The sequence below is a fragment of the Coptis chinensis genome, chromosome 1 (genome assembly GCF_015680905.1).
Source record: "Coptis chinensis isolate HL-2020 chromosome 1, ASM1568090v1, whole genome shotgun sequence".
NCBI classification, from domain to species: domain Eukaryota; kingdom Viridiplantae; phylum Streptophyta; class Magnoliopsida; order Ranunculales; family Ranunculaceae; genus Coptis; species Coptis chinensis.
The window spans coordinates 23369450-23379811 of NC_141456.1; the positions used below are offsets into that span (position 1 = coordinate 23369450).

Here is a 10362-nt window from a genome sequence, read left to right on the forward strand (position 1 = left end):
AGCATTATCACCGCTTATCATTGTGGATCTCGGTAATTATGTTAGGTCTATGTGAATTATTCTGAGAAGTTCAAGAATACATGGGAATGACTTTCGATGGAATGCTTCAAACATGTACTTCCAAGCATGAAGTTGGCAATCCCATCAGCCGTGATGGTCTGGTATGTGACATTGTGATATCTACATTTTTTATCGCACATAGTCATTGTTTACCGGGGAAAAAAAAGAACCAAAGAAAAAAATAAAATAAAATAGTACAGTCATGGGCTTAATAATAGTCCACTCTGCTGTCCCTCTATCAGAGGTTGAGTAATCATATAGCATATGACGAAATCCATAGTTGACTTCCTTTTAAAGAGCAAGATTCCTTTCGGGATAACAGAGTACTCTATTTATATTTTCATTTTCCACTAGGGATAAGTATAAACTTTGTTTTATTTGGTATTCATACTATCATAGTTTGGAGATCTTGGGCCTTTGAACTTCGGGTGTTATTAGCGGGGTTGATGCGAATTCAGAAAATAGTACCTCATTGATTGCCATGTGGTAAGGTTGCTTCACTCTTCACTCACGAGAACTTGTTGAGCTTAGTTGGATGATCACTTTTGTAACCTCTGCAGTGTGAACACGTAAGTCATCACGTTTATGATTACATCTGGTTTGAAGTCTTTGCTGTAAGGTATGTTGAATAGTTTCTTAGGTATATAGCATTTTCAACAAATAAAAACTTACCCTTCTTGTTAGATAGTGTACTAAAGTATAGACTTACTGTGACATCACGCGAAGTTTCAAATGAGTTAGGAGCGGGAATGCCGATAGCTTAAGAATGCCGCGGTCGGTGACACTCAAGCTTTCAATCTTTCTTGCTCTTGTAGTTGTTCTATCTCTTATCTTTGGTCATAATCTCGGGCGGTGCTTTTTTAGTAAATGTACCGTAATTAAGAAAAACTTCGCTTCAATGACTCCCCTACTAGCGATTTCCATATTATTTGATTCTCGCGATAAGGAGTTTTATCGGTGAGAGTAATATGCAAGTGGTATATGGTAAATTCTTTTCTTCCACTCTAATTGTTTCTCGATGCACAATATTTGACTTTGCGGGGGTGTCAAGAGGATGTGGGTGGCAACACTTGGCTCGCGTGGACTAATTTGGTAGCCTTCTATGTTATTGGCATGCCAATCGCGATTCTCCTAGGATTCAAGGTCCATTTGTATACTAAGGTCCGCTACTCATCCAATTGATGAGTTTGTTGTAATTTGTTTACATGATTTATTCTCGAGCGATCTCCTTCAACAATTTCATCTTTTGGAATCGTGATTTAAACTTTTGTTATTTCTTGGATCTCATTCTTTTGCAAGGTTGGGGATAATGGCTATGGTTCATATTCATCAAAGCCATATGCGAGGGGTATGTATTTTATGCTTATTTGTTGACTATGCTTACTTGTTTTTCAAATATTTTGCATATTATTGGAACCCGCTTGTTCGGGTTGTTAACTTCCCTCAATAGGCGATATGTTGATTCCTCGCAAATCTTTGTTGGTAAAGTGATGGGGAGAGGTAGAGGAAACTTGGCCAATATTAGTAAAAGTGAGTTGTTTTATTAACAATTACAAAACACTTGCCTCTTTTCAAGGGAGCTCTATCGATGATAGTTCCTCACTTTCAACTATCTCACACCTCCACTCCAGGTCTTCTCTCCACTCTTTTTTTCTCCTGTCTTTCTCCAGTACAGGTGGCCCATATTTTTTTTATACACTGAAAATTAGTTAGTAACGAATAAAGACCGTTAGCAACAGAATTTTTTTTATACAAAGATACTTCATTAGTAACGGATATCTAACCGTTAGTAATATAAAATTTTTTTTGCACTGACAATTAGTTAGTAACGGATAGAAAACCGTTAGATATATAAAAACAAAGTGACGCTTGAACAAATTGGGTAACCGTTACTAATAACTTATAACGGTAAACCATCCGTTACTGAAATTAATTTCAGTAACACTTTATAACCTTTAGTAATATTTATAACGGTTAATAAACGTTACAAATATCCGTTACTAATATTTGTCACGCTTTTGTGTCGACGGAAAATAACCATTACTAATCATTTTTGTAACGGATGTATATCCCTTACAAATAGGCTGTTATGGTGTAGTGATGTTGTGCTTTGACTCATCCAGATAACAAATTTAGAACTGAAGGAGACATACACGCAAGATGAACTTGACGGTGTTCGACTCGATATTATTCAGTTCATCCAGGAAAATCGAGTGTTTCAGTCGGAAGTGAATGAGGATGAGTTTTAGCTATGTTCGGACCCCTCCAGTTTAATTTATGGGTCTTACCTTTTTAATTTATGAAAAGGAATTTGAAGTTTGTTTTCTTAGTGCACTCAAAAATTAATGAAAGTTTTTTTTTTTATTATTATTATCTTTTTTTGCAATGTTTGATAGTTTATTGTACATTTTGGAATTTGTTGGGAAGATGGAAATGTTGTATGTAGGCAGGCTGTGTAAATTTTGTTATGCAAGTTCTGTTTTTAAGTGGAAGACTGCTACTAGCACTATTATTAATATATATATATATATACCACGGTTTGGCATAAACCGTAGTGTTTAGTATAACTATATACCACGGTATTATAACACATACAGTAATATAAACCACGGTTTCAATAGCTTATATGTCACGGTTATATTGACAATCGTGGTATATAATGGGTATTACAAACCACGGTTCTTTGCAAAACCGTGGTATCCGTTAAACATATATACCACAGTTTTGCTATTATTATATACCACACCACCTATTGTCACGGTTGTATAACAGTGGTAAATATATTTATACCACACTTAAAAACAGTGGTATAAGTGTCATTCTGTAGTAGTGTTAGGGGTGGCAATGGGTCGTACGTGTTGGGTCGGGTTCGTGTCGTGTCATATTTGGGTCACGTGTTAGGAGAGCAAACCCAAATCTGACCCAATTATTAATCGTGTCGAGTTTGTCAAACCCAAACCCAACCCGCCTATATAACGGGTTACCCAACAGGTGACCCTCTAAGCCAGCGGGTCAATTTCAAATCAGTTTCGGATCAGATTCACATGTATGCAAAATATTTAGTATTTCACGATTTTATTTATCAAAAATATATATATTAATTTTCAAAAACCATCAATAATTTAATTACATATTAATGAAAATTGAATAATGAAACATATCTTTATCGAATGAATCAATATGACAGCTAATCATTTTCCTTTTAGTCGTTTATTTTAGGTAGTTGGGATGATAGATGAGATTTTAGATCAGTTCCGGATCGGATTCATAGACAACCTATATGCAAAATATTTAATATTTCATGATTTTATTTATCAAAAAAAATATAATAATTCTCAAAAACCATTTATAATTCAATTACATATCAATGAAAATTGAATAGCGAAACATGTATATTTATCAAATGAATCAATATGACGGTTAATCCTTCTCCTTTTAGTCGTTAATTTTAGGTTGTTGGGATAGTGAGATTTTAAAAAATAATTCACTTATCTTAAAACAGTTTATACATATCACGGGTTGATGACCCGACCCATTAGACCTGAGAACTAATCGGGTCTACCAACGGGTTACTCAGGTTAATATATGTGACCCTAACCCAATCCATTTATTTGACGGATTCGGCGGGTCAACCTTTAAATGACCCAAAAGCCTTTTTTCCCGACCCAAACCTGCTAATTTCGTGTCGGATTTGTGTCAGGTTAGCGGGTCGTGTACAAAACTGCCACCCTAGTTCTAACTAGATTTTATTTGAATCGATTTAACATCTAAATTTTTATCAACAAATTAAAGTTTGATTAAATGATATAATTTAAACCCATTTTCCATTCCATAATAAAATATTTTGGTTATTATTTATGATTTCAGAATTTGTATGTAGCAACTGTACATATGTTTATGGTTTAGCCAATACAGTTCTAACAATAATAGAACTATATTTCGAAAAAAAAAAAAAAAAATCAATATAGTCCTAACTATATTTTGAATCTAGTATCTAACATCTAGTACATTTAGAAGTTAATATTCATTATCTAATCTAACACCTATTTTATTATTATTATTTTAATTTGTAATGGTATTAAAATTTGAGATTCCTCGATATTCCCAATTTAGGGTTTAGGGTTAGACATCTCGATATTTCAATATTTCAATTATTTTGATATCTCGACATCCGAAATTGAGTTTTCATTTCGACCAATTATTTCAATATTTCAAAACAATTTTGATATTTCGACCAATTATTCAATAATTTAATACTATTTCAATATTTTTCCCAATTGTTTTATGAAATTTCGAAATCAATTTATTCTCTTTTTAGGTTGATTTGAATTTCCCTCTCAAAATCAAACTCAAAACTCATTTTCAACTTTTTGGCTTCCCCCTCAAATTCAAACTAAAATTCAAACCCAAATTTTAGCCCTTTTTCTACTCTCTTTCTTTCCCCACCCTCAAATCTATTTCTCTTTAAACACTTCTTCTCCATTTCTAATATAGAAACTTACAAAAACTCAAAACTATGGGAGGTGGTGAGCATGAAAACTCACCCAATCCACACACTTGCAAGGTAATTTGTTTGACTTATCTTCTCCACTTCAATTGTTTTCTTTAAGTTGGGTATATGCCTAACTACTTTCTTTTTGTTGAATTTAAGTCTAATTTAAGCACATTGAAAGTTTACATCGGAATTGGAAGTGGAAGTTGACAACATATGTCATGAGTTTAGGACAAAAATTATTGTGAAAGGGAAGGGGAAAAAAGAGGAATCATAGAATGTTGTAATCTTCTCAATCTTATGTTAATTTCAGTAACTGGTTACTACTTTACAAATACAATTTTCAATAACTGAACACTAAAAGTTTGAGCAATTTTCAGCAACTAAATACCATTTATCAAATTCGTAACTGGATACCGAAATTGAGTTTTAATTTTGGTAACTGGTTACTGCTTTACAAATACAATTTTCAGCAACTGAACACCAATATTTTGAGCAATTTTCAGCAACTAGATACCATTTATCAAATTAGGGATACCGAAATTGAGTTTTACAAATACAATTTGCAGCCACTAAACACCAAAATTTTGAGCAATTTTCAGCAACTAGATACCATTTATCAATATTTCAATTTAGGGCTTAGGGTTTAGAATTAGATATCTTGATATTTCAATATTTCACCCAATTATTTCAACATAAATTCAATATTTCACCCAATTATTTCAATAAAAATTTAATATTTCGCCCTATTGTCATTAACTAATACACACTATCAAAATACACAACATTAAAATATAACTACACACCATCAAAATACACGCCCTAAATACAACTACACTCTCTCCCAACTCCAATCATCTACATCCACACTCTTAACTCAACTCAACTCAACTCAACTCAAATTTCATCTACTTCTTAACTCTCAATACCTTCACCTTTTACCTCATCTCAAATGGAAAATCCATCATTACCCAACTCTCATATGGGTGATTTATCACAATATAACAACCCATATCTCAATGTTGAAGAAATTAATGAGTATATAGTGTTAGAAAAACCAATTGAGCATGTAGAAAATGATATTGAATATGTAATTGACATAGATGATGAATATGACACAAGAGTGGAGTACTTGAAATTCCGACAAATGTTCGGCAACTAGATACCATTCAACAAAATAGCAACGGGATCCCGAATTTGAGTTTTCATTTTGGTGACTGGTTACCACTTTACAAAAAACAACCTGACTAACTAACAACTTTCAGCAATTGAGCACCAAATGTTTGAGCAATTTTTAGCAACTGGATACCATTCATCAAAATAGCAATAGGATATTGAATTTAAGTTTTAATTTCGACCAATTATTTCAATATTTCAAAACAATTTTGATATTTCGACCAATTATTTAATGATTCAATATTTTGCCCAATTGTTTTTCTGAAATTTCGAAATCAATTTATTCTCTTTTTAGGTTGATTTGAATTTCCCTCTCAAAATCAAACTCAAAACTCATTTTTCAACTTTTTGGCTTCTCCCTCAAATTCAAACTGAAATTCAAACCCAAATTTTATCCATTTTCTACTCTTTTTCTTTCCCCACCCTCAAATATACTTCTCTTCAAACACTTCTTACTCATTCCTAATATAGAAACTTACCAAAATTCAAAACTTTGGGAGGTGGTGAGCATGGAAACTCACCCAATCCACACACTTGCAAGGTAATTTGTTTGACTTATCTTCTCCACTTCAATTGTTTTCTTTAAGTTGGGTATATGTCTAGCTATTTTCTTTTTGTGAAAGGAAAGGAAAAAAAAGGGAAATCGTAGAATGTTGTAATCTTCTCAATCTTATGTTAGTTTATGTGTTTTAGCAATGTTGTAATCTTCTAAATCGTTTTAACATATGTCATTGGTTTTCACATATTATGATTATGCAATAATTCACCTAACATAATATAGTTCAGTAACTGGATACTAAGTTTTTGAGCAATTTTTAGCAACTAGATACCATTCGTAAAAAATAACAACTAAATACCAAATTTGACTTTTCATTTCGGTGACTGGTTACCACTTCACAAAAAAAAAACAACCTGACTAACTAACAATTTTCAGCAACTGAACACTATATTTTTTAGCAATTTTCAGCAACTGGATACCATTCGTAAAAATAGCAACTGGATACCAAATTTAAGTTTCAATTTCAGTGACTCGTTACCACTTTACAAAAAACAACCTGACTAATTAACTAACAATTTTCAGCAACTAAACACCAAATTTTTTAGCAATGTTTAGCAACTCGATACTATTTGTCAAAATAACAACTGGATACTGAAATTGAGTTTTAATTTTTGTAACTGGTTACCATTTTACAAAAAAAAAAAAACAACTTGACTAATAACTAACAATTGTCAGCAACTGAACACTAAATTTTTGAGCAATTTTCAGCATCTAGATACCATTTGTCAAAATAGTAACTGGATACCGAAATTGAGTTTTAATTTCGGTGATTGGTTACCACTTTACAAAAAACAACCTGACTAACTAACAATTTTAAGCAATTGAATACCAAAATTTTGAGCAATTTTGAGCAGCTAGATACCATTCGTAAAAAAAATACCAACTGGAGACATTTTTCTTAGAAGCAAGACCATAATCTACATTTCATATCCATTTTTCCTGCAAAAACTAAACTATCCGACACAAAACAATTGACACGTAAGTAGATTCTTCCATCAAAACACACACTTCATTCTCCAAAATACCAAAATATATATTGTAGCAAATTACATTAAATGAGTTTTCATATACTCCATGTACAACCATCGTCATGTGTATGTGAAACTAACTAGGATACACAAAAAATGCGAACCAACTAAAATGCACCAAAAAGTTAACCAACACACATCAAATTGGCTCTACAAAAGACATGGGCCATATGATTGTATCTCCAATTGAAATGTAAATCACTAGACACGCTTCCAAGTGCAACGGTTCTTTTTTTGAAGTTCTTTGAAAAATAGCATGTGGATGGCGAAACATGTGACATTTCATCAAGAACACGTGATTGTCTTCTTGCCTACAACATCAAAGGTAGAAATGAACACAACATACACATAGGTAATACTTTCTACTAGGGCATGAATAACATAATATATGAAACAAGTAATGTACGTGTTACTAATTCAATCACTACAACTAAATAAATTAAGGAATATATTGCTGGCACTATTCTCTTATTCATAATGCTTTCTCTTATTTATTCTACCACTTCTACAATTCTACTCTTTCAACTCTGACATATCTTTGTTAAAAAGAATACCTATCACTCCAAAACACAAAAAATACTGCAGGGAATTCAAGTAACTGACGGATTTAGTAAGAGTTTCACGTTTAACAATTCGAAAGAGCTAGAAATTCTTCAGACTCTTCAAATCAAATGTAAGCCAAGACTCGTCAGAGAAATATAACAACTCAATCCAAGTCCAGATTTCAACACTCTCCAAACAATAATAATTTTATCAATGAATGGGTGTGAATTTACTCTAATACATTTACATAAACTTAGAATCATTGCGTTTAGAAACCTAAGTCATGTGAAACAAAGCCTACACCTACGGCTAGTAAATCAAGCAAGTGGTTTACTTAACTAACTTGGTTTCACACACGTTATACAGTAATGCGAAACTATCGCCAGATGACTTAACCTAGTCTAAAGTTTTCATGTTTATAGGCAATAGACTCATATTTACTTAACTAACTTGGTTTCTTAGTCGATGTTAAATTAAATTATGTTACGTAAGACTAAATGTCTATCCGACTGGCCAAGTACGTAAATGTCCCTAGGGTTCATGTGTCGTTTACTAATTAATTTATTCTTAATAAGAATTCAAGACTTTACATAAATAAAACAACTCAATCCTCGAAGAGGGGGTGCTAGACCAATTAATTTATTATGAGGCCGAAAGTTATGATGGGGTACTAGCAGTAGAGATGGCAGTTGCAAGAACTTTGACTAAACCAAAAAAAACAAAATGAGAGCATTTAGAGGTTCGAGACATATTGATGCTAAGAGAAAACAAAAATCAAATGCTTCTGGACCTAGACACCTTGTCATTAACCTAAGTACTCACTCATTATCTTATTAAGCTTTTTACGCAAGCTAAAAAAATAACTACCCAAACAATCATATATATATATAATGTTGGGTACTGCTCATAAACTCATCTCTTCAAAACTATAATACACCTTTACATGCTTCCTCCATCAATAAAAAGCAACTATAATATATCAAGCTGAACTATGTATCAGCTTTTCTTTCTCAAAAGCAATACCAACAGATAATATCAAATAAAAAAGGGCGACAATGACAAAAATAATTAAAACACACCTAATTTGCGAGAACAATAACTGGATCAGCTCCAAATACGATCAATGCACAAATCAAAACTCAATGTTGGATAGCTCCTTCATTGCTCCTTCATGAGAATACAAAAGCAATTAAATGTGCAAAGTTAGGATTCACGCAGAAACAAGTTAAACAACTAAAACCCAAAATTCCAAACTATCAATAGTACATGGAGGTACTTAGATGGGTATTAATAACTCAAAATAACAAATAAAAAAAATTACATAAAAAAAAAAACCCCCCAAATTAGATGGAGGTAATTGGTTTTTTTTATATCAAGTTCGAAATTTTAATGGGACTGAAGTTCGAACCTTTACCAAACAAATTACTTGAGATTCATGAAACCGTTTCTTTCACACTTTCGTTTCATAACATCTATATCTGTAATGAAAAGACAGGTTTGGTGATTGGTGATGTGAAAGAGAAGAAAGTAGCACTTTTTTTTTAGAGAGAGAGAGAGGTTACTTGATCAAGACAAGAGGAAAGTGTGAAAGGAGAGATATAGATCCAAATTTGTTTACAAGTTACTGAGAAAAATATTAGAAAAAACCACTAGACCAAGTCACCCAGTCAAAAGGAGCGTGCTAGCGAACCGGATGCATTTTCTCTTAACCAGAACCGGTTATGGGTCGGAGAGTGCCCTCTTAGAAATCGGGGCGTGTATTTAAAGAGGGCTGGACCGATGGGCTGAGGTCTCGGCGCAACCAGCAAGTTATTGAATATTCATACTCATACTCAGCAAGTTATGGGGGGTAATTTGACAATTGAAAATTGATGATGTCTAAATTAAGGGGGGGGACTCAGATTATATTTTCAAAAGGCTACATGCTTGCTTTTGGGTGGGGCTACATGCTTGCTTTTGGGTGGTTTCTTTAGGAGAGTTACCAAAAAAACACCAAAATTTTGAACCAAAAACACAAAGCAATTTTAGGAGCAACATCAAATTTTCGACATCAAACTATGCGGTTTTGGATAAACTGCGCCATATAGCCCCCACGTGGTTTTTCCAAAACCATGCCACTAAAGCCTAACTGACAGGCTCAAGCCCACGCGGTTTTGAGAAAACCGCGCTATGTATCGCACATAAATTTTTTTTTTTTTCTTTTCCAATCTCTGGTGCGGATTTCACAAAACTGCGTCATATAAGCCCAATTAGAAGCCCAAGCCCACACGGTGTTGGCAAAACCGCATGAGTAATTTGATACAGCACCAAACCTTGAACCAAATATTGGCCGATTTGGTGTTTGGTTTGGTGTTTTTTTTTTTGTGTTTTCATCAACATGTGACTCTCCTAAAATTGAAAAAACACCAAATTCAATAATTTGGTGTTTGATGCTAGGTTGATATCACTTCTAAAGATGCTCTAAGTACTCAAGTCAAAAATCCCCAACAACCAATAATTGTTGT

The 10362-nt window shown here is 33.1% G+C and overlaps 1 protein-coding gene across 1 annotated transcript in view; it reads left to right on the forward strand.

The window, feature by feature from the left end:
- The window catches only part of LOC147523012 (paired amphipathic helix protein Sin3-like 3), a 62858-nt gene that overhangs the window by 27335 nt on the left and 25161 nt on the right, over window positions 1-10362 (forward strand). The gene's annotated exons all lie outside the window — the stretch shown is intronic.